The sequence below is a fragment of the Hemitrygon akajei genome, chromosome 12, assembly GCF_048418815.1.
Source record: "Hemitrygon akajei chromosome 12, sHemAka1.3, whole genome shotgun sequence".
Taxonomy (NCBI): domain Eukaryota; kingdom Metazoa; phylum Chordata; class Chondrichthyes; order Myliobatiformes; family Dasyatidae; genus Hemitrygon; species Hemitrygon akajei.
Genome location: NC_133135.1, coordinates 78822767 through 78849851, shown reverse-complemented (window position 1 = coordinate 78849851; position 27085 = coordinate 78822767). Strand labels below are relative to the sequence as shown.

At 49.7% G+C, this 27085-nt stretch overlaps 1 protein-coding gene and 1 pseudogene across 3 annotated transcripts in view; one reads left to right on the top strand and one right to left on the bottom strand.

The window, feature by feature from the left end:
* Positions 1–27085, bottom strand: part of LOC140737248 (flavin-containing monooxygenase 5-like) — a 114079-nt gene that overhangs the window by 71775 nt on the left and 15219 nt on the right. The window contains exon 3 of one of the 3 annotated variants that reach the window (XM_073063577.1): positions 26024–26259. The exons of the other annotated variants lie outside the window; for them this stretch is intronic. The gene's annotated coding sequence lies outside the window, so the exon portion shown is untranslated. The remainder of the gene's footprint in view (positions 1–26023; positions 26260–27085) is intronic. 3 annotated transcript variants of the gene reach the window in all.
* Positions 1–27085, top strand: part of LOC140736636 (flavin-containing monooxygenase 3-like) — a 42592-nt pseudogene that overhangs the window by 1701 nt on the left and 13806 nt on the right.

The following is a 27085-nucleotide window of genomic DNA, read 5'->3' as shown; positions in this document are numbered from 1 at the left end:
AATCTTTTATAAGATAGTATTACGTACCCCATAACTAGGTTGTCAAACCAGCAGAAATGGAACACTCATTGGAGTCTGTAATTACTAGAAACTAGTAATGTTTATTAGTAAATTAAGTAATACAGTACACTAAATGCAAGGATATAAATATAACAGGTTAGCAATGATAACATACACATATACACAGAAATATGGGAATAGGAATCAGCCAAGCTCTATCGAAGTCCAGGGGTAAATGATCAGTCTTCAGGTGAAGCAGAGTTCAGTTCAGTTTAGTGTAGTTTGAGGTAGTTGTTGTGGTACCATTGGAGAGAGAAAGAGAGTGAGAGATACAGCTGAAATTTCAGGCAAACCTTCCGTTGTCTTCTTGTCCCATTGTGGTCACCGACTGTGACCCCTCCGTTCCAGATGCGACCATTCTTCCATGGTGAACCCGTCACCCAGCCAAGGGTGGACACACAACAGGTTCCCACCGGTCGTACCTTTACACCCTGCGAGCCTCTGGCTGATTCCCGCGAATCGGTCCTCCAAACTCCCACCAACTTGTGGGGGCACAATGCTCTCTCCAGGGTCTCGTGGCGTGTCTGCCTGTGTCTTAGCAAACTCGCTATTTTATCCACCCCTGATGGGGTATCACCTGTCCATCAAACTTCACCACTTCCTGATGTCTCAGCAGGAGTGTTAACGAACAGTTCAGGTTCAAAGCAAATGTCCGTGGCAGTATCAGTGCAGACGCCAAAATACTGAATTAAGTGTCTCTCTCTCGTTAGCTCTCTCTCATTAGCATTTTGAATGGCTCTCCCTTATCTCTGTCTTATTAGCAGCATCCGTTCTGCAGCTCTGCTTGGCTTCACACATAACACCCCCACCCTTAAAAGAATTTTTCCGGGGGGTAAAAATTAGGGACATGAATGCACATTACAAAAAACACTCTAATATACAGGTAGTCATCAGCTATTTGGCTAATACAGAGAACTTTAAATTTAACACCTGGATAGACAATCAGCAATGACATTTTCATTTCCTCTTACATGTTTTATCTTTATATCAAATTCCTGTAATATCAGACTCCAACTTAACAAGCGTTTGTTTTTATCCTTCATGGTGGTCAAAAACACTAATGGATTGTGATCCGTGTAAACTATCAGTGGCTTCCGTGCCGGACAAATATAAACCTCAAAATGTTGTAACACCCGAATAAGTGACAGTAATTCTTTTCCTACAGTGGAGTTAATTCTTAGCTTAGGTGTATATTACAAAGTGTGAACCAATACATGTGTGATTATAATGTGGTACATTACAGAAGTGTATGCAAACTCTAATCTCCAGTTTACTTTTAAACCTAATTCAAACAGTCAATCTTCCATGATGCTTTTATCTTTCACATGATTTGTTACAAACAAAAAAAAGTCAAATTCCTGCAAAATCAGATCCTGTTATTCCAAAAATGATGTTTGCTCACTCTTGGCCTTTTTCCCACTCTGAAACAGAACATTTAACCCTTGCGTGGTCAGCTGGCTTATCAGCTTGGATACGGCTTTCAGAGACCCCCTTCACAGGTGTTAGCTTATCACCAATGTTGTCCAGACTAAGCCCATTTGCTGAACTTTCAAACAACTCATTAATTTCAAGCAAGTTATTAATTTTATCTTCAGGGTCTTTAATTTGATTAGTTTCCTTAATGACACTAGCAGATGGTCTCTCTGGGTCAAAACAACTCTTCATGTTTTTCCTCTCCAAATCACATACTTGAACAACATCACCACGTCGTTTATCTTTATTTTAAAAAATAAACTGTAATTGACTAGCAGGCATCTTGTTAACAAACCATTGTTTAGTTAACGGTCCCTTCACTCTGATCAACAGTCCTGGAAACAAACCCGACTTTAAATTTATTTTATTCAGAAGTCCAGTAACACTTTTTCCCAAAATATCTTCAATAATATCCATCTCACCAGCTTTCATCTCATCACTAACTTTTAACACAAGTGACAGAATCCTCACTTTCTACTGGTGCCAGGGTTAACCCTTTCTTCACTGAACCAAGTTCATCTGACCCAAAAGGACTGCATTCCTTTTCAACTAAGTCAGACCCCTCAGACTTTTCCTGAGCTTCAACACTAGGTTCAGTACCCTGTGCATCCACAGGTACTTCCTCAACCTGCACACAGGCCAACGGGACATCTGCCTCTCCTAGGCTTTCAATCCCAGTCCCCCTTTCAAATTTTAAGTTCCCCTGATCCTCCCAGGTACTCTTTGGGCACACACACACACATCTGCCTCTCCTAGGCTTTCAATCCCAGTCCCCCTTTCAAATTCCAAGTTCCCCTGATCCTCCCAGGTACTCTCTGGGCAACTCCCCTCCGGAGTAAACTCAACCTTGCAGGTTAAGACAACCTCGTCTGCTAACCCAGCAGACTCCCTCAAGGTAGCAGCATCCTTTTTATCTAGGACTGCCCTCACATCATTGGGAACACACTTAAATTCTTCAACTGCAAACAGCTCTGTCAAGCTAGATAGATCATGTGTCCAACCCCGGACCTTCTAGCTGCCACATCTGTTTCTCATCTTGGCTCCGTGCCTCCATAAATTCCTTCCTCACTCCAAAATGTCCACCTAGGGGTAGCTTATGGGCAGGGCTCAAAATCTCGTTCCTTGACAACCCTAAATTTGCCTCGTCTCTCTTAATTTCCTTAGCTCCACTATTCTCCGTTTTACCACCCTCTAACCCCTCTTGGTACAGGGCTGGTAAAAACGTCTCAGCTAAATCAACGCAGGACTCATTTAAACTGGCGCCTGTCTCTGCTGCTTTTCTGGCCAGGCTTCAAGTTACTGCGCAGGCGGGATTTACTTCAGAAACTATGGGCGGGTCCTCAGTCCTGGCAGGCTTGCTAGTCAGCTTCACTGCTGGGTACACATCCCCACTTGCCACGTCGTTCCTGAGCAAGACATCTACATCGGGTATCGGGAGTGCAGGCCGTACCCCTATTGTGACTGGTCCGGAAACCAAAGCACACGTCACAAATACTTTATGTAATGGTACGGCCTCGGTCCCTTTTCCAACCCCTTCTATCACGTTCACGTCACCAGTATCTGTCTCGCTATTGAATTCCAACACTCTGCTTAGGATTATGGACTGAAAAGCCCCAGTGTCTCTCCAGATTCTTACTGGCACTGGGGGTGACCCGTCCTTCACAGATACCAACCCGGTTGAAAGGAATTTCTCACATCCCTCCTGAACTCGGTTTAGCTCCTCCTCTTTTAACGGCATTTCAATCGGCTTAACACAGCGCACGGTCACCTTTCCTTTCCCTGTCTCCTTCTTCAGAGCAAAGCACCTAGACGCAATATGACCGGCTTTCCCGCAATTAAAGCACACAAAACTAGGAGACCTCCTACCAGACTGTTTCCTGTCTTCCTTACCCTTCTCACTGGTCCCCAGCTTACCTTCTCTGCCCTCTCTACTACCCTTCTGGTAGCTCTTACTCGAGGTAAACTTTGCTTTGTGTGTTAACGCGTACTCATCTGCTAACTTAGCAGTCGCGGCTAAGGTTTCTGCATCTTTCTCATCTAGATAGGTCCGCATACCATCAGGGACTCAAACTTTAAACTGCTCAATCAGCAGTAGCTGTAGCAGTTTGTTATAATCCCCAGTGACCCCTTTCGAGGCGCACCAACACTCACAATACATTTGCATCTCACAGGCAAACTGTAAATACGTGCGGTCCCACTGCTTCCTCACCTTCCGGAACCTTTGCCGGTATGCCTCCGGGACCAACTGATAGATCCTGAGTGTAGCCTCTTTTACCATATCATACTTCTTTGCATCTTCTGCTGACAACGCTGAGTAAGCCTGCTGAGCCTTCCCCTTAAGCACACTCTGGAGTAAAACAGCCCACTTAACCCTCGGCCAGTCCTGACTTACAGCGACATTTTCGAAATGTAGAAAGTACCGATCAACATCGGGCTCCTCAAATGGGGGAACCAACTTAACCTCCTGGGTCGCCTTGAATCCTCCACCTTGGTCCGGCATTCGGCCCCCCTCTCGCATTATCTTTCACTTCTCCAGCTCAAAATCCCTTTCTCGCTCCCTCTCTCTCTCTCCTCCCTTTCTAGCTGCTTTTCTCTTTCCTCCCTTTCTAGCTCCTTTACTCGTAACTCATGCTCGAGCCTTAATTTTTCCATCTGCAGCTGAATCGCAGCCTCACCAGGTTTGCTCTCAGACACCACCTCCAGGAAACACATCCTTAGATACAAAATACTCAGCGATGGTTCTTTGTATCTCCGATCTCCTCATTGCCTGCTTCCCTTTCAAAAGATTCAACCGTTTTGCAACATTCACCAAGTCTGATTTCTTTGCATCCTCTAATGCCTCCAAGGTTGGTATCTTTAGAAATTCCTCAATCTCCATTTCTGCTGTTTGTCCTTTTTGTCTTTTTTTGTTTTTTTTTCCCATGACCAAATCAGATACGGGAATTTAACCCAATCAATTCACCCAGTCCCAATTTTGGCGTTCAAAATCCCGGACAGAGCCCCCACTTATGTTACGTACCCCATAACTGGGTTGTCAAACCAGCCGAGATGGAACACTCGTTGGAGTCTGTAATTACTAGAAACTAATGAAGTTTATTAGTAAATTAAGTAATACAGTACACTAAATGCAAGGATATAAATGTAACCGGCTAGCAATGATAACATACACATATACACAGAAATATGGGAATAGGAATCAGCCAAGCTCTATCGAAGTCCAGGGGTAAATGATCAGTCTTCAGGTGAAGCAGAGTTCAGTTCAGTTTAGTGTAGTTTGAGGTAGTTGTTGTGCCACCGTTGGAGAGAGAAAGAGAGTGAGAGATACAGCTGAAATTTCAGGCAAACCTTCCGTTGTCTTCTTGTCCCATTGTGGTCACCGACTGTGACTCCTCCGTTCCAGATGCGACCATTCTTCCATGGTGAACCTGTCACCCAGCCAAGGGTGGACACACAACAGGTCCCCACCGGTTGTACCTTTACACCCTGTGAGCCTCTGGCCGATTCCCGCGAATCGGACCTCCAAACTCCCACCAACTTGTGGGGGCACAATGCTCTCTCCAGGGTCTCGTGGCGTGTCTGCCTGTGTCTTAGCAAACCTGCTATTTTATCCACCCCTGATGGGGTATCACCTGTCCATCAAACTTCACTATTTCATGTTGTCTCAGCAGGAGTGTTAACGAACAGTTCAGGTTCAAAGCAAATGTCCGTGGCAGTATCAGTGCAGACGCCAAAATACTGAACTAAGTGTCTCTCTCTCGTTATCTCTCTCTCATTAGCATTTTGAATGGCTCTCCCTTATCTCTCTCTTATTAGCAGCATCCGTTCTGCAGCTCTGCTTGGCTTCACACATAACAATAGAAACATAAAAAACCTACAGCACAATACAGGCCCTTTGGCCCACAAAGTTGTGCCGAACATGTCCCTACCTTAGAAATTATTAGGCTTACCCATAGCCCTCTATTTTTCTAAGCTCCATGTACCTATCCAAAAGTCTCCTAAAAGACCCTAACGTATCCACCTCCACCACCGTTGCCAGCAGCCCATTCCACGCACTCACCACACTGCGTAAAAAACTTACCCCTGACATCTCCTCTGTACCTACTCCCCAGCACCTTAAACCTGTGTCCTCTTGTGGCAACCATTTCAGCCCTGGGAAAAAGCCTCTGACTATTCACACGATTAATGCCTCTCATCATCTTATACACCTCTTTCGGGTCACCTCTCATCCTCTGTCGCTCCAAGGAGAAAAGGCCAAGTACACTCAACCTATTCTCATAAGGCAACATACTGGTAAATCTCCTCTGCACCCTTTCTATGGTTCCACTTCCTTCCTCTAGTGATGCGACCAGAACTGAGCACAGTACTCCAAGTGGGATCCGATCAGGGTCCTATATAGCTGCAACATTACCTCTCGGCTGCTAAATTCAATTCCACGATTGATGAAGGCCAATACACCGTACACCTTCTTAACCACAGAGTCAACCTGTGCAGCTGCTTTGAGCGTCCTATGGAGCGTTAGCATCCTAAGGCTCTAAGATTCCTCTGATCTTCTACACTACCAAGAGTCTTACGATTAATACTATATTCTGCCATCATATTTGACCTACCAAAATGAACCACCTCACACTTATCTGGGTTGAACTCCACCTGCCACTTCTCAGCCCAGTTTTGCATCCTATCGATGTCCCGCTGTAACCTCTGACAGCCCTCCCCACCATCCACAACACCTCCAACCTTTGTGTCATCAGCAAATTTACTAACCCATCCCTCCACTTCCTCATCCAGGTCATTTATAAAAATCACGAAAGGTAAGGGTCCCAGAACAGATCCCTGAGGCACACCACTGGTCACCGACCTGCATGCAAGTCCTCTGTGAGTTTTAAATGTTTTAAGAGATTTACCTAAATTTAAAAACGTATCACTAAAAATAAATGAACTGTATTTAAACTACTTAAACAGCTGGAAGTGCATTCTCCTTAGTGGGAGGAAGGGGAATCCCTATGCTTAAAGAGTGGGTTTTGGCAGCTAAACATGCCATGGAGCTCCAACAGGGGAATGATCAAGCCTTTGAAATGTAGGTGGCTACAGTATAACATCTCTTTAGTGAGCATACCTGTAGCTAGCTATATTGTATAAGGCTTCAGATCTTCGAGTTCAGAATTTCACGGGCAGCAAACCCAATATCATCACACCTAAACTACCTTATTGTAATCCTTACACTTTATTTGCCTAGCTGTGCTGTCCCTGTAAATGCAACAGTATAGTCTGCTTTCCTTTGACCCCTTCATGCAATGATGTGCCTACGTGGCACTCAAAAGGTTACCTCTGTAACTCAGAACATTGGGACAGCAAAAATAAAAGTGAATCAACATTTGATTCACTGCTTTCGGGTGCTTGTGTCTGACATTAGTTTCCCCTTCTTGTTTTCACTGTCCAGATGCACTTGCCCTTTCTCTAGCAAAGCATTAATTTCAGGCCAATTTCTGCAGGTGAAATGCTTCGGCCCAACGGCTCACCTGGTGGTTTTCTGATTCAGGGCCTAGGCCGGGACAGGGGTGGGTGGGTGTGCGTGCGTGCGTGTGTGCGCGCTGTAACCAGAGAGCTGTGCCTGTCTCGTGACAGCACTGCCCTCACCTGGTCGGAGGTCACACCACCTGCCAGTCAACATTTTGCCCCTCCCAACTACTCAATGCACACTTAACCACTGGCCACTTTAATTGGATTAACCTGTCTAGCACCAAACCGTTGGCCCCCTGACCAATAAAGGGTGCTACATGTGCTTGGCTCGCTCTCCTTTGCCATCCTCGAGGGACCACCCTGCTTCACTCCAGGTAAGGTGTGCATTGAATAGGGTTGTGGGAGCGTTTATTGTTGTCCCTCTAGCAAAGAGCCGTGCTTGCCCATAGCCAAAGGGGGGGGCAAGTATTGTAGTTACTTTTCCCCTGCTTGTATGTGTACCTGTACTCTGTTCCCACACCGTTTTCCCGTGTATTGTACTGCAGACCCGACTTTTCCCACGCTCCTCTATTCTAAGCGCGTTTGTACGAATACTGTAGCTGCTTGTGTTGTTCCCAAGCTTTTTCTCCCCTTGTAAATAAACTCCTTATTGTTAAAACTGTGTGTCCAGAGCTCTTGCCTTGAGACTCAAAGAACCTTTCTCATTTCATCACAACATTTGGCACTGCGAGCAGGGTCTCATAGGCCTTGGCTGGACACAGAGCACAGGGAAGAATGTTCTGGAACAAGGGGAGAAAAGCCAGTGCAGGCACCCAGAATAAGATCCCCGGGTGGACTGATGAAAGGGAGTGGTTTGAGAGTCCGGCCAGCATGCTGGCAGACCACGGGATACCAGTGGACTGGTCTGAGCAGTTAGACCCCCGTGGCAAGAAGCTGGGCCACCACGTGATCTCCCTCCTTAAGGAATCAGGGTTCCCCGAAGCCAGGGGGAGTCAAAGGGGTGCCTTCTGGTTGTTTGCGTCCCTGCTGAGACGCCAGGTCAGGATTAGCGACCACATTCAGCACTGATGTGGTCAGAAGGACAAGGAGCTCGAAGAGCTCCTGCAGTGCTGCTACACGCTGTGAGAGGCAGCGCAAGCTGCCCAGACCCGAGCCAAAGAGCTCGGGGTCAGGGGAACTGAGGCCGCCTGCAGGCTCACACATCTGCTACACGCTGTGAGAGGCAGCGCAAGCTACCCAGACCCGAGCCAAGGAGCTCGGGATCAGGGGAACTGAGGCCGCCTGCAGGCTCACACAACTGCTGCACGCTGCGGGAGGCAGCGCAAGCTGCCCAGACCCGAGCCAAAGAGCTCGAGGTCAGGGGAACTGAGGCCGCCTGCAGGCTCACACAACTGCTGCACGCTGTGAGAGGCAACGCAAGCTGCCCAGAGCCAAGCCAAGGAGCTCGGGATCAGGGGAACTGAGGCCGCCTGCAGGCTCACACAACTGCTACACGCTGTGAGAGGCAGCGCAAGCTGCCCAGACCCGAGCCAAGGAGCTCGGGATCAGGGGAACTGAGACCGCCTGCAGGCTCACACAACTGCTACACGCTGTGAGAGGCAGCGCAAGCTGCCCAGAGCCGAGCCAAGGAGCTCGAGGTCGGGGGAACTGAGGCCGCCTGCAGGCTCACACAACTGCTACACGCTGTGAGAGGCAGCGCAAGCTGCCCAGACCCGAGCCAAGGAGCTCGAGGTCGGGGGAACTGAGGCCGCCTGCAGGCTCACACAACTGCAGCAGGCGCGGGTAGCCCGTCGGTCTGGCTGGCAGCCGGACCCACTAAAGATTCGAGCCTTGGTCCAGTGTGGCGACAAGCTGGACGCATGGCTGGGGGATGGGGACATCTGGCTGGATAGCGACAGGGAGGGGGAGCCCGAGGGGTCTAGGTCCCACAACCACCCTTCCCCCTTCTCACCCGGGCTCCAACATGCCCAACCCATCCCCACGCGGTCCCAGATTCACCACAGGGAGGAAGGGGATGGGGGGACCTGCCCAGACCTACCCCTGGTCACTCCGAGACCACGGCGACCCGGGACTTCTTCCCCAAGGAGCTGACCCAACTGGCGAATCGGTACCGCCAACGACTGGGGAGCACCTCGCGGCCTGGCTGCTCCGGCTGTGGGACGAAGGGGGGGCCCAACCTCAGCCTCTCCCATCAGGAGGCAAGCACCCTGGGAAGCCTCTCTGACCAGCAGAGCATAAACAATGCGCTGCGGGCGCCACAAGCAGAAATCCGCGACGGCACAACCCTGTGGGATCGGGTAGTGACCGCGGTATGAGCTCGCTATCCCACACTTCTGGAGTGGGATCTACACGGGCGGCCGCAATGGGGTACGGTCGGTGAGGGCACCTGGGTTATCAGGGAATGGGCACTGGTCAACGGCATCTATCAAGGTGCCTGCGACCGCAACTTCCTTGAAAACACACGAGTGACCGGTGCCCTAGCGGGATACTTGGTCACTACCGCACGCCCCGACCTGAAGTCAGTCATCCTGCCCCTCATGGCATCAGTCAGCGGTAGGACTGTAGGGGAGGCCATCACCTTCCTAGAGGGACTGGAATATATGCGGAGGGGTGCACCCGCCCAGGTCCGCGAGACCGAGGCAAGGGCTCCAAACACTATCCCTCCCCGCTTTACACTCAGACAGCTGTACACAGACCTGCTGCGTGCAGGGGTGGACCGTGACAGCAAAGATGGCATCTCCACCCCAACCTATGTGCCCTGTGGAAGGAGCATTGCAGGGGCAAAACTAGCTACAAAAAGACCACCATCCGCCCCGCCACCAAGCCCGACGCAGTGGGTGCCCCCAGCCCCCAAACCGCCTGGCCAGACCATGCCCACACCAACCCACCCTCTGCACCTCCCTTACCTGAAACTGCCTCGCCTGCTCTCAAGGCAGAACTCATAGTTTCTGAGACAGGAAATGTCCCACCTCCACCACCAAGGTGCCTCACCACAGGGGTGGCAGACCCTTTCCCCCCTCCCATAGGATGAAGGCCAGGGCCCCCGGCGCATTTGCTCTCTGGCCCTCTCCCGCGCGGGGGACCTCAGGCCTCATATACCTGTCGTAGTACACTGGGGAAAGGGAAACACGCAGAGGTGGATGGCACTCGTAGATACAGGTACCCAGCACACCATCATCCCAGGCAATCCTGCCGCATGGAGGGGCAACGACATGCAAATTGAGGGGTTGGGGGGGCTCCCTTTTGCCCACCAGAGAGGTCACACTTTGCCTAGCCATAGGCAACCATTCGCCCCCCCACCCCGACCTGTACAAGTCCTTATTGCCTCCTCCCCGGAATGTATCCTCAGGATCAATGTTTTAAAGGGACAGTCCCTTCAAACAAACAGGGGCAAGTTCACCTTCGGCATTGCGCGAGTCACTACTGTCGTTGGGGCGGCTAAGTGGGAGCCCATTTTTGTCCCCCCTCCCTCCAAGGTCATCTGCAACCATCAGTACAGAGTACCAGGAGGACACCGAGAAATCACGGACTCCATTCAAGCCCTGCTACGGGAGGGAGTTATTCGACCCACAGCCTCCCCTATCAACAGCCCCGTTTGGCCCGTCCGCAAAAAGAACGGCTCCTGGTGGATGACCGTTGATTACAGGTACTTAAACAAGGTTGCACCCGCCCCCCCTCGCCACCGCTGTACCCGACACTGTCACCCTCATTGAGGACATCTCAGGATGTCCATATAAACCCTGGTATGCGGTCGTTGACCTTGCTAATGCATTTTTCTCTATCCCCCTGCATCAGGATAGCCAGGACCAATTTGCATTTACTTGGGATGGCAGACAATACACCTTTCGTCGCCGACCCCAAGGCTATGTCCACAGCCCCACTATCTGCCATGGCCTCATCTCCCGTGATTTACACCGCATCCAGCTTCCCTCCGAGGGGTCAATCGCCCATTACGTTGATGCCCGTCTGAGACCATTGTCTCAGGTTACATCCACACTAGACCGGATAATTTTGAAAACGCCGGTTTCGCGTAAAAACGATAGGCGTCCACACTATGCATTTTTGAAAATATCTCTGTCCACAGTGAAACGGAGATTTCGGCGAATCTCCTCCTACTGGGCATGTGCAGGACATATCTACCGAAAACAAGCGACATGTTTGGTGTCGAATCTTGCCGTAAAAGTGCGCGTTTGTGTAGTTACAGACTGGAAAAACTTAAACAACGGACAGCTGTTGGCTCTCATGCAGGAGAACTTAAAAGTAAAATAAAACAAATACTGGAGCTTATGGAGGCAACCGACAGGGAGTTCACCGACAGATTGACCCGAGTGACGGCGAACATTGAAAAACTGACTAACTCTGTTGCATTAATAAACCACCTTGTTAAATGTATAAAACATGTCTGCATCAGTGTTATCTTGTATTTTCATACAATGTTACATTCGGCTGTTACACATCTATTGTCAGAGAAGTACTTGCATAAATAGGTAAACCACTTTCATACGAGCAAGGACAGAAAACGGCAAAGTGAGTATACTTATCTATTCAGTAAGTTACAGGTCAAAGTATTTGGTGAGTACATTTCTAACTCTTCTGGCTTCAGTCTCGTTGCCATCTGTTCTGAAATTGTTAGGTTGCGTTCAAGAAAACAATGAAATAGCATGCTGCCCTCTGATAGTATTTTCAAACGTCTCCGGTTACCCTGTCCACACTGATCTGCGCAAGCAGCGTTTTCAAAGATATCCACCTTGGAAAGCATTTCTGAAAAGCTCTAGTTTCGGGGGACGAAAACACCATTTTAGTGTGGACGGAGGGTAAAAACGAAGAGAAAAAGCTTCGGTTACGGATTTATCCGCCGTTGTGTGGATGTAGCCTCAGAAGCCCTTCACATGCTAATTGAATCCCTCAGGGGACGAGGCTGGGCAATTATGGAGAAGGTACAGGGCCACAGCCAAAATGTGCTCTTTCTGGGAATACAATGGAACTCTGGCCATAGAAACATCCCTGATGGTGCTACAAATAAAATTTTAAATTTTGCTGTCCTCTCTAATAAAACGGACACACAGAGATTTGTGGGGCTCCTGGGCTATTGGCAACAGCATATACCCCACTTGACCATGCTTCTTTGGCCACTCTATAGGATCCCCAGGAAAAAAATCCACATTTCTATGGGGACAGGAGCAACAGGCTGCTTTTGATACAGCTAAACAGGCTGTGGAACAAGCAATGCCACTTTCTCCCCGCCAGGCAGGTCTGCCCTTTGAGTTACAGGTGTCAGCCAGCGAGACGGTTGCCGAGTGGAGCCTCTGACAGAAGACGCACGGGCGCAGAGTCCCCCTCGGCTTCTGGACTAAGTCCCTACCTGAAGCGGCAGCGCACTACAGCCCCTTCGAGCACCAGCTACTAGCCTGTTATCTGGCGCTCCTCACCACGGAACACCAAACAGGCACCGACCCTGTCATCCTTTGCACCCATCTCCCCATAATGCTATGGGTCAAGTCCCCCGATTCCACCCACAAAGAGGGCCGTGCCCAGAGGTCCTCCATTGTCAAGTGGAAGCGGTATATTATGGACCGGGCTGAACCCATCCTGAAGGGGTCAGCCGCCTCCATGAACAAGTCATGGCTTTCCCCCAGTCCCAGGACCCTGCCCCGGGCATTCCCAAGATGCGACCCTCCCCAGCGTGTTGGGGTCAACCCTTCGATTCCCTCGATCCCGACGAGAAGCTGAATGCCTGGTTCACAGACGGCTCCAGCCGCTAGAAAGGGGGAAAACCATTGTGGAAAGCGGCAGCACTTCATCCCGCTGTCAACCTGAAATTACTAACCTGCTCAGTTGAGGAAAAACACCAGAGACACGAAATTACCTTTGAAACGGTTTTTGTAGTGTTCTCACACAGGTGTAAAAGAACTCTGAACTAAACACCAAGCATAAACCAGTCAATGAGGCGGTCCCAGTAAGATTAACTGTTTACTGTTCACTCTTCCACATTAAAGTATGGTGAAAACTGTTTATAAAACTATACAAAATATATACAGTATTTGTTTCATTCTTGACATCACATTTACATCATAAATACTTGCAAAAGTAAAACTACAACAACTATATTACATTAAAGTGCAACATACAGTCAGAATCTACCTACGCCATCGACTGGCTTTAAATACACTTCAACACAAACTATCCGCAACTCTTTAAATAACAAAAAACATAAACTTTATCAACCGTCATTACTTCTAACAGAATCAGCGTTAACATTTTTAATTCAACATATCAATTATCTCATGAACTTACGGCGTTGCTTCTCTAATGTTTCTAGTGCGTAGAAAGAAAACTTTTCTCGCGCTGATCCTGCACACACATAAGCCCCCTCCTTCCCATTTCTCCAAACCGGTATTTTCCCACAAGACGCGGCAAAACCGGGTGTGACATCATCGCATGCCACGATCTATCACAGACAACGAATTTACTTTAAACAACCTTAACTTTAACTAGAAAACGATAACAAATGAATTACTAAAGCGAAAATATAATAAACTAAACAAATGCCTTAAAGGCAACACACTCCCCGCCTGACCTTCGTAAGGTCACAATGAACATAATACAAAACTTCAGTCTCTAAATCAGTCCTTAGGGAGAAGTAGAATGACTTCTGCAACTGGCCTTTGGTAAATCTTCACATCACCTCGGTCAGAAGTTTTCAACTCAACCTTCCTGACGTGTCCATCCCTACTAGGGAATGTGGCAGTGATTCTGGCCATTGGCCAGCAGTTGCGGGTGATTTGCTTGTCCCTGAGCAGGACTAAATCTCCAACTTGAAGATTCCTGCGAAGTTCTGTCCACTTTTGTCTGTGTTGCAACAAAGGTAGATATTCATGTCTCCAACGAGACCAGAACCGATTTGCAAAAGCCTGAACCTGTCTCCATTCCTTTGTGTACAAATCCTTATCAGAGAAGTCCCCTGGTGGAGGGGGAGCTCCTGCCTTCTGCGTAAGGAGCATTGATGGCGAGAGTATGAAGGGGCTTTCCGGGTCAGAAGACACAGGTAGGAGTGGTCGTACATTTATAATGGCTGTGACCAATCAAGAATTCTTCTGGCGATACCAATCATCCGCTCCCATGCGCCTCCCATGTGAGAGGCGTCTGGTGTGTTAAAACTCCCAGTTGCATCCCTGCTGACTGAGGTACCTTTGCACCGTTTTGTCCATTCCCAACTCCTTAGACGCTCCAACAAAGTTTGTGCCGCAATCAGACCTTAACTGTTTTGCAGGGCCTCTTAGCGCAAAGAAGCGCCTGAGAGCATTAATGCAGCTGGATGTATCCAAAGATTCGATGACCTCAATGTGTACCGCTCTTGAACTCATGCAGCTGAACATGATGGCCCACCGCTTGTCCTCCTCTGGTGCATCTAGTAGTGATAGTCCAGGGACCAAATACATCGAGCCCCACATATGTAAAAGGAGGACAGACCTCGAGGTGTTCTGGTGGGAGGTCCGCCATACATTGAGCTTCCATCTTCCCTCGCAGTTTCCTGCAGGTTACACATTAGTGAAGTGCTGAATTGATCAGTGTTTTACCTCCCAAGATCCACAGTCCCGCTGCCCTTATTGCTCCTTCCGTCAGGTGACAGCCCTGATGCTTTACCTGTTCATAGTGATGGTGAGTGAGCAGTAAGGACACATGGCTGTCTTTGGGCAGGATTACTGGCCTCTTTTCTGCAGCTGGAAGTTGAGAGTGTATTAACCAGCCTCCAATGCAAATTATATCGTTCTTCAGGATCGGGTTGAATTTCCTCAAAGGGCTGTCCTTTGGTATTGGTTTATTAGCTTGGAGAGCCAAAAACTCCCTTGCAAAAGCTGCTCTTTGAGTTGCTTTAAAGATGACATCCTTTGCCTGGGCCAATTCGTCCACAGTGCGAGTTAAGTTACATTTGTACCATAAGAAACGGAGGAAATTGCGATGGTCCTCCTGTACTAAGAAGCTATGGAACATCTGCTGGATGTCCGCTAAGATTGTGCCCTTCTCCTTCCGGTAGCGCATCAGGACCCCGAGAAGGGTATTGTTAAGGTTGGGGCCTGTAAGGAGCACGTCATTAAGGGAGATACCAGCGCACTGAGCACTGGAGTCAAAGACCACCCTGATCTGACTGGGCTTTTGTGGGTGGTAAACCCCAAACGTTGGGAGGTACCAGCACTCCTCACCTTCTCTCAGTGGTGGGGCTACTTCAGCATGTCCATTAGCGAAGATCTTCTCCATAAATGCTACGTATTGTTGCTGCATCTTAGGTTTCCTTTTCAGGGTTTTTTGCAAGGACGTGAACCGCTTGACTGCCTGCTCTTTGTTGTTTGGCAAGCGCTGGCGTGGTTCTCTGAAAGGTAGTGGGGCAACCCAATTATTTGCTTCATCTCTGAAGACCTTGGTGTCCATTATTTTTAAGAAAATGGCGTCTTGTGCTGATGGAGCAAGTTTATTATCATGCTCAGTTTGAGTGAAGACTGACTGTCCCAGTGTCTTGTCGGTTACTTTACATTTGTTAAAGCCTTATCGTGCTTCCTTGATACACATGAAACTTGTGCAGGGTTGAAAAATTGAATGGCGGCCACTCTCTAGCACATTGGTCTTGAGTGTGTTAACTGTCGGTTTGTGTACTTTGCCAAGGCACACCTCTCCTATCACCACCCAGCCCAGATCCAGACGTTGGGCAAAGGGGGCATCGTGTGGTCCATTGACCTGCTGCCTGACCTTGTGCACCTGGAGAACGTCTCTTTCTAATAGCAGGAGTATTTCTGCTTTTGGGTCCAGTTCTGGGATGTGCTTGGCGACGTGGTGGAGATGTGGCTGGTGCTGCACTACACTTGGCGTCGGGATCTCAGTGCGGTTATTCAAAATTTCATTGCACTCTAAGAGTGGAGGGAGACAGATGACAACTTTACCATCCAGCAACTCGAGCTGGAAGCCTTCTGCCTTCCTTCCATATGTTTCCACACTGCCTGAGCAAGTTCTAAGGTGGTATGGGAACTGATTACTCTCAATGTTGAACAAGTCAAAGAACTCTGGTCTGACTAGTGAGTGATTGCTCTGATCGTCCAGAATTACATAGGCTTTGATGGCCTTGTCTTTGGCTCCCTTAGGGTACACCTTAGTGAGGCAGATCTTTGAACAAGAACGGCTTGACTGAGCTTGACCGCAAACTTCTGTGCAGCTCGAGCTGACAACAGTTGTCCTGGAGTGAGCCTCTCCCTCCCCGCCGTCCTGTTGTGGGGGTGAAGGAGCGTTGTCAGTTTGTGGTAACGGGCCAGGATGCATGGCCCCATCGTGATTAGTGCTATTACATTCCGGGCACTTCACGGAGATCGTACACTCTCTAGCAAGGTGAGAGGTAGAGGAACAGCATTTAAAACATATTTTTTTCTCCTTGAGAAGGGCCATCCTCTCTTCAAGGGGTTTTTTCCTAAACGTTCTGCATTTTTTGAGGGGGTGGGATTTGTTGTGCAATGGACAATTCTTGCTAGGGTCATTGTTAGTTGTAAAGGCTTCAGTTTTACACACTGAGACAGATTTATTAATGTTGAAATTATTCGAAGTGGATTTAACTGGCTTGGTGTAAATTGTACTGCTTCCTGGACCCATGAGGCTAGGGTCGTTTCGCTTCTTCGCCTCCTTGCACACAAACCTAGTGAAATACTCAAAGGGAGGAAATCGACCATCGTTCTCTTCCTTGTACTCTGAGCCAACAGACACCCACCTTTCCTGCAGCCCAAATGGAAGTTTGTCCACGATTTGTCTAATCCCGTATGAAGTATCTAGGTATGACAGACCAGTTAAATAGCCATCTTCTTTGGCACCTTGAATCTCCATGAGTAAATCTCCGAGCTCTCTTAACTTAGTGTGGTCCTTGGCTGACACCTTAGGAAAATTTTCCAGACGTCGAAATAGTGCCGTTTCAATAATTTCAGGGGCCGCATAGCACTCCCGAAGTCTCTCCCATGTAAGGCTAGCTTGGGGTTGTTAATGTACACTGAACGTATGCGTCTCACCTGTTCGCATGATTCTTTTCCCAGCCATTTCGTCATAAGATCCAACTCTTGGGTTGCTCCGAGCTGGACTCCGTGGATAGTGTTGGCGAATGAGGAGTACCATGCACGGTAATTTTCAGGTTTATCGTCAAACTGATACAGCCCTGAAGTGACGAGATCTCGTCGTGCTAAATACTGTGCCATGGGTTCAACTGCAAGTGGCATGCTGGCTGGGGGAATATGTCTGCGGGTATATGACTGAGGGTGTACATTTGTTATGGAATTTGCAGTTCTGAATTCAGCCTTTGCCTCTCCTCTCGCCAAATCTGGTAAGTTTGGTGTCAAGAAGTACTTGTCATCAGCCCTTTCATTCTTGAATTCATCGCGGAGTTGCAAGGGTAAATTGTCTTCCTCGGATGGATGAGATGCAATTGGGCCTCTCTGAGTCTCCTCCTGAGGTGGGATGTTAGCATATAAGTATGGAGAGGAAGAACGAATCTTCAAGTTCATTGGAGATCGGACATAGTTGCTTGTGCGTTCCAATCTGGTCCTTACTGAAGTAGATTTTACGTCATCCAGAACATGCATTTCTTCAGCACTTTCTATTATCTCTGCTTCCACCCTGGCAGCTTCTGCTTCTCGGTGTAGTGTCAGCACTTCTAACGCTGACGCTATCCCTACCTTTTCCAACTGGTTTTCGGCTTCTCTGGCAGCCGCTTCCTTTTTCAATTTTGCTTCTTGTTCGGCGTACAGCGCTCGCACCTTGGCGGCTTCTGCCTTAGCTCTTGCACGGGCAGCCTTACTTGTTGATGCCCTACTGCCCCTGTCGCTGGATGGCAACGACTTGATGCTGGATCGTGATGCCATTGTAGCACTTGAAAACACCTGGTAATGTCGCCTTTTCAGTGTAGTGTTCTCGCACAGGTGTAAAAGAACTCTGAACTAAACACCAAGCATAAACCAGTCAATGGGGCGGTCCCAGTAAGATTAACTGTTTACTGTTCACTCTTCCACATTAACGTATGGTGAAAACTGTTGTTAAAACTATACAAAATATATACAGTATTTGTTTCATTCTTGACATCACATTTACATCATAAATACTTGCAAAAGTAAAACTACAACAACTATATTTACATTAAAGTGCAACATACAGTCAGAATCTACCTACGCCATCGACTGGCTTTAAATACACTTCAACACAAACTATCCGCAACTCTTTAAATAACAAAAAACATAAACTTTATCAACCATCATTACTTCTAACAGAATCAGCGTTAACATTTTTAATTCAACATATCGATTATCTTATGAACTTACGGCGTTGCTTCTCTAATGTTTCTAGTGCGTAGAAAGAAAACTTTTCTCGCGCTGATCCTGCATACACATAAGCCCCCCCCACCCCCTTCCCGTTTCTCCAAACCGGTATTTTCCCACAAGACGCGGCATAACCGGGTGTGACGTCATCGCATGCCGCGATCTATCACAGACAACGAATTTACTTTAAACAACCTTAACTTTAACTAGAAAACTATAACAAATGAATTACTAAAGCGAAAATATAATAAACTAAACAAATGCCTTAAAGGCAACACAGTTTTTATTCAGAGAGGAGTTCGCAGCCCCACTCACTTCGTGCATAAGGTAGCCAACTCCCAATTTGTCGGTTTACAAAGGTCATACTTATACCCAAAAGCAGGGTACTACATTCGCAAATATGGTTACCGATTCAAATCCATCAATTGATTGGCTATTGCATAGCTAAACACGCGAAATACTCGGAATAAGCATAGACGCAAATGTAATACTTGGAATGGGTATGGATCGCAAGGTTCCTCTTCTTTGTGGTGGCCACATGCTGTCTGGCATCTTATTTTAGCTACCTCTTCCCTGTCCTCCTACACTTCCCCAATGACGTATCCTCTCCCTGGTCCTGTCTACATAGTTTGCTACACTTACCCCTCGCCCACCCCTTCTACACGTACCCCTTACCCTCTTCACATTCTCATTCCCTCCTGTGATCATGAAATGATCACTCATCAATATCGTGAAAATCCTCTGGTGCAGGTTCGAGGAGTTCGGTGGCCTCGATGGTTGCCCGTACTACCATCAGCGGCTTAGCCGGCAGCAGGTCCCCTAACGAGGCCATCATGTGGTTCAGGACACATTTGACAATGGCGATACAGACAAAAATCCCTATAATGGCCGTCAGCGCGTAAATAGCCCCATTGATCAACCAGTCGTTCCACACACTTAGTCCCCAGTCCCCCCATCCTGCCCAACCTGTTCCTTCCTTGATGGATCCTAACTGTTCATCTATTTTGTTGATATACCGCGTTATGTTGGCAGTAGCATCGTCTTAATGCTCCCCTGGTGGCGTTCCCGAGGCTCATGAGACCACAGGCCAGATAGTTCAGATTGTGGGCCGCCATAGCGGCTCCTGATGCCCCCAAAGAGAAAAAGCCAGCTGCCCCGTATCCGGCCACCTGACCTGCGGTTAGGGTGGTCAGGACTTGTAATCTGCACAAAATTCCTGGGAGACCTCTCTCTTGTACCTCCCAGGCGGGCGGCGTGAGGGACCCCAAGTTCCGGGGCAAGGGACCGCAGTAGGGAGGAGGGTGCCATAGGCCACCGAGGAAGGGTCAGGGTACTCCAGGAAGTTGGTAGCAATGCCGTTATAGAAGAAAAAATACCCCGGGAGGGTATACATGGTCTCAGTGCAACCCTGACCCTTTAGGTGTATGGCATCACTCCATTCTCCTATACCGGCAGAGGCGTACACCCGTTTGGTACCCCTGCGATATTCAGGTCGTAGGAATACATGATCATTGACTTGGAGGTGGGTGTGGTTCCCCTCCCCACAAAGAAGTTGCACCCCCTGGGCCAGGGACTGGCACTTTGTCTCATGGCAAGAGCAAGAGATCCCTAAGGGGTCCTTGGTGGGGTGACACTCCCTTTTCCTACAGGGCTTGGAGAGGCAGGTGACGTTATTCGAGACATACACGTCTGAACATCCCCACCCTGTTCCGAAGTAGCAGTTCTCATATACTCGGTCACCCTTCGGGGGCTTGGGATTCCCCTCCCACCAGAGATCTTTTCTCATCCATGGAAGGAGTCCATGATTTGACCGCTTACTGATGGACGGGGGAAATGGGCAGTCCGCGACAGGGGCCGTGGAAGAGTCATAGGTGAATTCCACCCTCTTTCCCTCAGGCAATGTTTTGCTGGCGGGGGCACATCGGAAGGGTTGATCCCAGTGCAGGAAAATGGTAAAGAGTGAGGAGACACTGGCGGGGTGGGGATAGCAAACAATGGTTGTAGTACCATACAGTCGTTTGTGCACGTTCCACGATTCCTGCAGCTCGGGGGTGATAGGCACAGTGGAATTGTTGTTCAATCTTTAGTATTTCACAGATTCTTTGTTTACTTTCCCAATGAAGTGCGGGCCGTTATCAGAGGAGAGTCTTTGTGGGATACCAAAACGAGGAATAACTTCTTTCAGCAGTATTCGCACTACCGTGGAAGCCTTGTTGTTCGTTGTGGGGAAGGCTTCAATCCATTTACTGAAGACGTCAATTATAACTAAACAGTACTTGTGACAATTCACCTTAGGTAACTCAATAAAGTCCATTTGTAATGTGTCAAATGGTCCTGCTGGGGTTGGGGTGCACCCTTTATCACATCTAATAGATTTACCCGGGTTTACTTTATGGCAAATTAAACAACCCCTTGCCTGTCTCTCCGCTGCCTCATTCAAACTGGGGACCACCATGTTTTTAATACACATTCCCTCCGTGCCGAGGTGGGTGTCAGACTGGAGGCGGTCGACCAGGACAGGCAGGAGAGTATCAGGAATACAAGTCTGGCCTGCTGGGGTCTGCCAGAGGCCCGTTGCGTTATTAATAATACAACCATGTTTCTTCCAAACATCAATCTCTGCTGCAGGGGCGTCCCCCTGTAATCGCGCGCTGTCGGATATGCCTGGGCTATCAACCGGCAGAAGGCGTGGGGCCAAATCCACAGTTATTGTTTTAGAGGAGGCGGCTCGCTTGGCTGCCAGGTCTGCCCTGTCATTGCCTTTACTTACGGGAGAGTCATCGGATAAGTGGGTGGCACATTTTATAATAGCAAGCGTACCGGGAAGATGGATGGTTCGGAGCAAATTGTCAATGTAGGCAATGCTTTTGCCAGCCGACGTTTGGAAGCCCCGCTGCGCCCATAGTGTGCCAAAATCGTGAGTGACCCCAAATGCGTAGCGTGAATCCGTGTAAATATTGGCTGTCCGACCCGAGGCGAGGATGCATGCGCGAGTGAGGGGGAAAAGCTCAGCCTGTTGGGCCGAGACCGGTGGGTGGAAGGCTGCCGTCTCCAAGGTGGTGTGTGGGGTCACAATGGCATAACCTGATTGCCGGCCATCGTCCGGGGAGACAGAGGACGAGCCGTCCACAAGTATCAGGTCCGGATTGTCGAACTCAATGTCCTGGAGGTCTGGCCGCGGGGAAATGAGGAAGTGGTTTCGGTCTACGCAGGAGTGGGGAGGCTCGGATAGAAGGTCGGGCGGGTGATCCACAAAGGTAGCCGGGTTAAGTGTGGTACAATAGGTGAACGTCAGCAACGGATTATGGATAAGAGCAATCACATAGCGGCTGAGTCTCGCCTCAGTGAGATGTTGAGTTTGGTGCGTGGTTAGGAGGGCAGTTACCGCATGGGAAGAGTAGACCGTCACTGGTTGATGTAGGGTTAAGTTGGATGCTGCGGTGACCATAAGGTAACCGGCAGGAAGTATTTGAGTGCACGGGGGGTATCCCTGGGCTACCGGGTCCAGCGGTGCTGAATAATAGGCAACCAGACGCCGCTGGTCCCCATGTGTCTGGGTGAGAATAGCTGTTGCACATAAATCGACAATGGAAACGTAGAGCTGAAAAGGCCCGTCATTCAGTGGCCGACCCAGTGCAGGTGGGGCAGAAAGGGAGGCCTTAAGAGAGTTAAAAGCGGCCGATTGGTGCTCGTCCATTATCAAGGGAGGAGGGGCCTTTGGAGAGGCTAAAGGGGTGAGCAGCTTAGTCAGACATGCAGCGTTAGGGATCCACTGCCTGCAAAAGTTCACTAGCCCAAGGAATTTACGCATTTGCTTTGGAGTCTGTGGAGGGGGTGTCTGGGTTATGGGTCGAGTTCTGTCAACCGTAAGTGCTCGATCTGCGGCACTAAGCAGGACACCTAAAAACTTCACCTGTGTCTGAGTTCATTTCACCTTTGTCAGAGGAATTACGTATCCCAGGGAATGTAGGGCGTGGAGGAGATGGTTTGTGTCCTCCTCACAGGCGTGCTGAGTGTCGCTAGCCAAAAGCAGGTCATCAACGAGCGCTGAGTTTTTGGGGAAGGTGAAGTCCTTCAGTTGGCCACAAAGGGTCTGTGAGAAAATAGTGGGGGAGTCCCTAAAGCCCTGGGGAAGTCGGGTCCAGGTGTATTGGCGACCATGGAAGGTGAAGGCGAATAAGTAGCGCGAATCCTCAGGTAAGGGTATGGAGAAGAAGGCGTGTTGTAAATCTATAATGGTGAACCATCGTGCAGTGGCGGGTATCTGGCCCAGAATGGTTGCGGGGTTGGGGACGGCGGCATGCAGGGAAGGGATTGTCATTAATTGCCCTTAAATCCTACACCAAGCGCCACTCGTGGAGTCCGGGCTTTGGCACTGCTAAGATCAGGGTATTACAGGGCGAAAGGCAGGGGACCAGGACGCCCTGTTCTACGAAGGAGGTAATAAGCGGGTGGACACCCTGAACGGCTTCCGCTTTGAGAGGGTACTGCGGGATCCGGGGCAATCATGAGTTGGGCTTTACCTGTATCTGGATGAGGGCTACCAGGGTAAGGCCTACGTTGGTCTTGGAGGTTGCCCATATCTCAGTGGGTGGTTCGCAGCAGGGGTCAGTCGGAGGCTGATGGTGGTGCAGGGTCCCTGAGGTGTCACATTGTTTGTCGAAGAAAAGAATACTACCACTTTCCACTTCCTGTGGGTTTCCCGACAGGGAAGTGTCTGCCTGCTGCAGCACCCTAAAGACGGCGGGGCCCAATTCCTTAGCTGCATGACCCTCGTTTACACGGAGGGTTATATGGGGGCTTATTCCAGGGGACTGCTGCCACAGGAAGTCGGGGACATGGGCGGCTAGGACTATGCCTGCCTCTGCAGTCACAATGGCAAAGACTGAAATTGGGAATTTCAGGGTCAAATGGGGAGTGTATGGGGACTCGAGGGCGACTGGCGAGCAGGAGGGGAGGTAGGCGAGGTCCAACGCCCACCATTGTGGTAGGCGTATGGGTAGGAGGTTCGGTCAGGGTGAAACCATCACTGGTGCAGGTAACGGTGGGATGGAAACGAGAGTATATCCCTTCCGGCCAGGTTGACGCCCAAGTTGGGGGTCACCGCAAATCTGATAAGGGACTCGTGGTGGTTATAGCGAGTGGGGAGTTCTTCGGTCATCTGGAACTCCTGCACCAGAGCTGACAATCCCGGAAAGGGGAGTCCAGAGTCGGAAAGGGGGAAGGCGTATCGAATGCAAATATCACGGTCCAGGGTGGACGTGGTGGCCCTGGTATCAAGGAGGAAGGGTATGTGTACAGAATGGACCCAGAGGTGAAAAATTGGTTCGTCCTCTGCAGACAGAGAGAGGACCGGCAGGTTGTGTGGATGGCCTTGAGAGTCCCATTCGCCCGCCTCACGTCATTGTCGGAAAGGGTTGGCGGTTGTATAAGGGGGCCTATTCCGTGGGGATCCAAGTTGACCCATATCCCAGGGTGCCAGCGCAGGGAAACGGGGAGGGCAGGGGTCAGTCGTTCGGGGGCAATACCGCCGCCAGTGGCCCCTCTCGCCGCAAGCGAAACAGTAATCTGTTGGCAGTGGCATTCTGTTGGGCAAGCGCTGGGGACCCCTGGGAGAGGGTCGACGGGCAGGTCCATATGATCCATCTGGATGTTTGTAATACCCATTTCCATAGTCATCTACCCACCCGCAGGTACACACCACAGATTCCATCAGATACCCTGTTCCCCCGTCAGCATCGGGGAGGGCACTGTATCATTTCTCGCTTAACAAGAGTCGGCGCAGATTTGCCCTGTGCCCAGAAATGGGTTACCAGGTGCCGCATCTGGCTTCTGGTCTTGTCAGCCCAGTCTAAGGTATGGGTCTTTATGGCCTTCGAGACCTCGTCTGGGAGGCACTGGATAAGGATGGCCCTGAAGTGTGGGGAGGGCTGTCCAGTGTTAAATGCCACATCCGCCGCATTAGTGGCATAAGTGGAGCAGAAACAGTTAAAAAAGTCAGGACTGTCCTCTTCCTTTTTCGGGCGGGTCTCCATCATGAGATCTAAAGGTTGTTGCAAAGCCCTTCGGAGAGCTCGGCAGACGCGTTCCGTTTGCTCCCTTCCACCGGGAACCTCCCGTACCAAATCCTCCCAGGTTTCTAATGGGCCATTATCCCCCAGATTAGCCCGCCATTGTTCTGCCTCAGTAGTGGTGAGGGCCATACAACATAAACTAAAAAGATCCCTCGGGGTCGCCCTGTAGATCTTAATAGTACTCAGCAAATAATCAATGAACTCCACTGGTTTCTGCTTTCTGTCCGGAGCGCCCTGCATCACTACCAGCATTTCATTGGGCTTCCAGGGGGTGTACACAGAAACCGTCAAGGGGTTTTGCACAGCATCCTTAGCCTGGGCTGGATTGTGACGAGGGCTGGGGACCTCTCACATTGGCATCTGTCGGGGGGGAGGGGGGGCTTGGATCTACCCAGATCTTTGGTGGGGTAGGGCCAATCAGGGTACTTTCGAGCAAGGGCTGCGTCAGGATTATCCTCGGGGTCAGTATCATCACTGGAGGTGGTAAAGTCTGAGTCGGGGTCAAACTCGTCCCCTTGGGGGTCTATCAATGGGCCGTCACCCACACAGAGGTTCCGTCTTGTAGTCCATTTACGAGCCATGCGGTTCTTAGGGCTCGCAGGTTTAGTACCTTGTGTGTCCCCTTTCCTGGTTTTAGCTCGGGTACGGGCTGCAATGGGGTTGGTGAACCGTGGACTTGGGGTCGGGAGTGCATAGGGGGGGGACGATCATGGGCACAGGGGGAGCAGAAGGTTCCGAAGGTACAGGCGGGACGGGATCCGCAGCCCCCGCAGGCGAAGGGACCTGCTGCTCCTCCTCCTCCTCAGTGTCCTCATTAGGGCCAAATAGGGTCTGCAGCCCAGTCATATCCGGTGCCGGCCTTTTATCACCAAGTTTTACATTATGATCATCAATCCTACGCTGCTCATCATAGATTTCACATCAGGCCTTCAGTACCGGCCAGCCCCTGGGTTTTCCGTCACTATCATTGATGGGTATCTTTCTATTTCTTTCATTCACCTCCCAGGAGGTCTGGCGGGAGTGCTCATTAAGTCTGCTGGTCACGGTATACCAACGCGTAATTATATCTTTCCATTTCTGTGAGATATTCTGTTGCCACACCTGTCTCTCTGCTCGTTTACACTTCTCAAGATCCCAGGTTCCCCCTAATGGCCTAAATTCATTCCCCAACTTCTTATTCATCCGCGCACTCAGTCTCCGTAAATCTGTCTCGTTTTCAGGGAATTCTTTACACATTTTCCATAATGGAGTATTTGGTCCTGTTTTATCTAGAGTCTGGCCCATTTTGGTAACTTACTCTCGCATCCACTTCAGTGTCCTGACCTTCGTGTGGCAGATTTCTGCTCTTAACGACCAGTCTAAGGCAGGATGCGGTTTCAGTTAGATGTTGGGACCAGACCTTAATCAAATTAAATATGTATTGCTCCGGAGCTTCCAACCCCAAACCCCACGCAGGGACTCTAACCCCGCTTCCTAAACCAGGGGACTCGAACCCCAAACTCTACGTAGGGCCTCTAACCCCAACTTCTTAAACCAGGGGACTCGAACCCCAAACTCTACGTAGGGCCTCTAACCCCAACTTCTTAAACCAGGGGACTCGAACCCCAAACTCTACATAGGTCTTACCTGTTATCCGTGTCTCCCAACTGAGGTTCTCCGTTTGGTCCGTGGAGGCCGTAGGATGGTCAGCCGGAGCCGAAGGGGTCGGAACGGGGAGTCAGAGAGGGAGAGAGAGAGACCGAGAAAAATCTCTCGGAGGGCCCTTCCGTCTCAACCCGCTCGTACCTGCCCACCGATCTCTTACGCCGAATCCCCAAACTGCCAGCCGTTAGGCTCCTGGCTCGGCTCGCCAAATTGCCAACCTGAAATTATTAACCTGCTCAGTTGAGGAAAAACACCAGAGACACGAAATTACCTCTGAAACGGTTTTTATTCAGAGAGGGGTTCGCAGCCCCACGCACTTCGGGCGTAAGGTAGCCAACTCCCAATTTGTGGGTTTACAAAGGTCATACTTATACCCAAAAGCAGGGTACTACATTCGCAAATATGGTTACCGAATCAAATTCATCAATTGATTGGCTATTGCATAGCTAAGCACGCGAAATACTCGGAATAAGCATAGACGCAAGCGTAATACTTGGAATGGGTATGGACGCAAGCAAAACACTCAAAATAGGTATATAGCTCAAAATACTTTGCCGAACACATTGTCTTGTGGTCGCAAGGTTCCTCTTCTTTGTGGTGGCCACATGCTGTCTGGCACCTTAATTTAGCTACCTCTTCCCTGTCCTCCTACACTTCCCCAATGACGTATCCTCTCCCTGGTCCTGTCTACATAGTTTGCTACACTTACCCCTCGCCCACCCCTTCTACATGTACCCCTTACCCTCTTCATATTCTCACCGCCATGGGCAAAATTTTGACCACAGAGGGGGAGGGGGCTTCCAGTCAACTTGCTGAGCTGGCACCCAGTAGCCCTCACCCTCCAAAACACTACTGGACCAGTCCACATCTATACTGACTCCTGGGCAGTAGCTAATGGCATTGCGGTGTGGATGGCCCGGTGGCAAGACATGGGGTGGGGAATACACGGGCATCCTCTCTGGGGACAGCACCACTGGCATTTCATTTGGGACCAGGCTACCCACAGAAAAATTTCTGTGCACCATGTGGATGCACATACCTGAA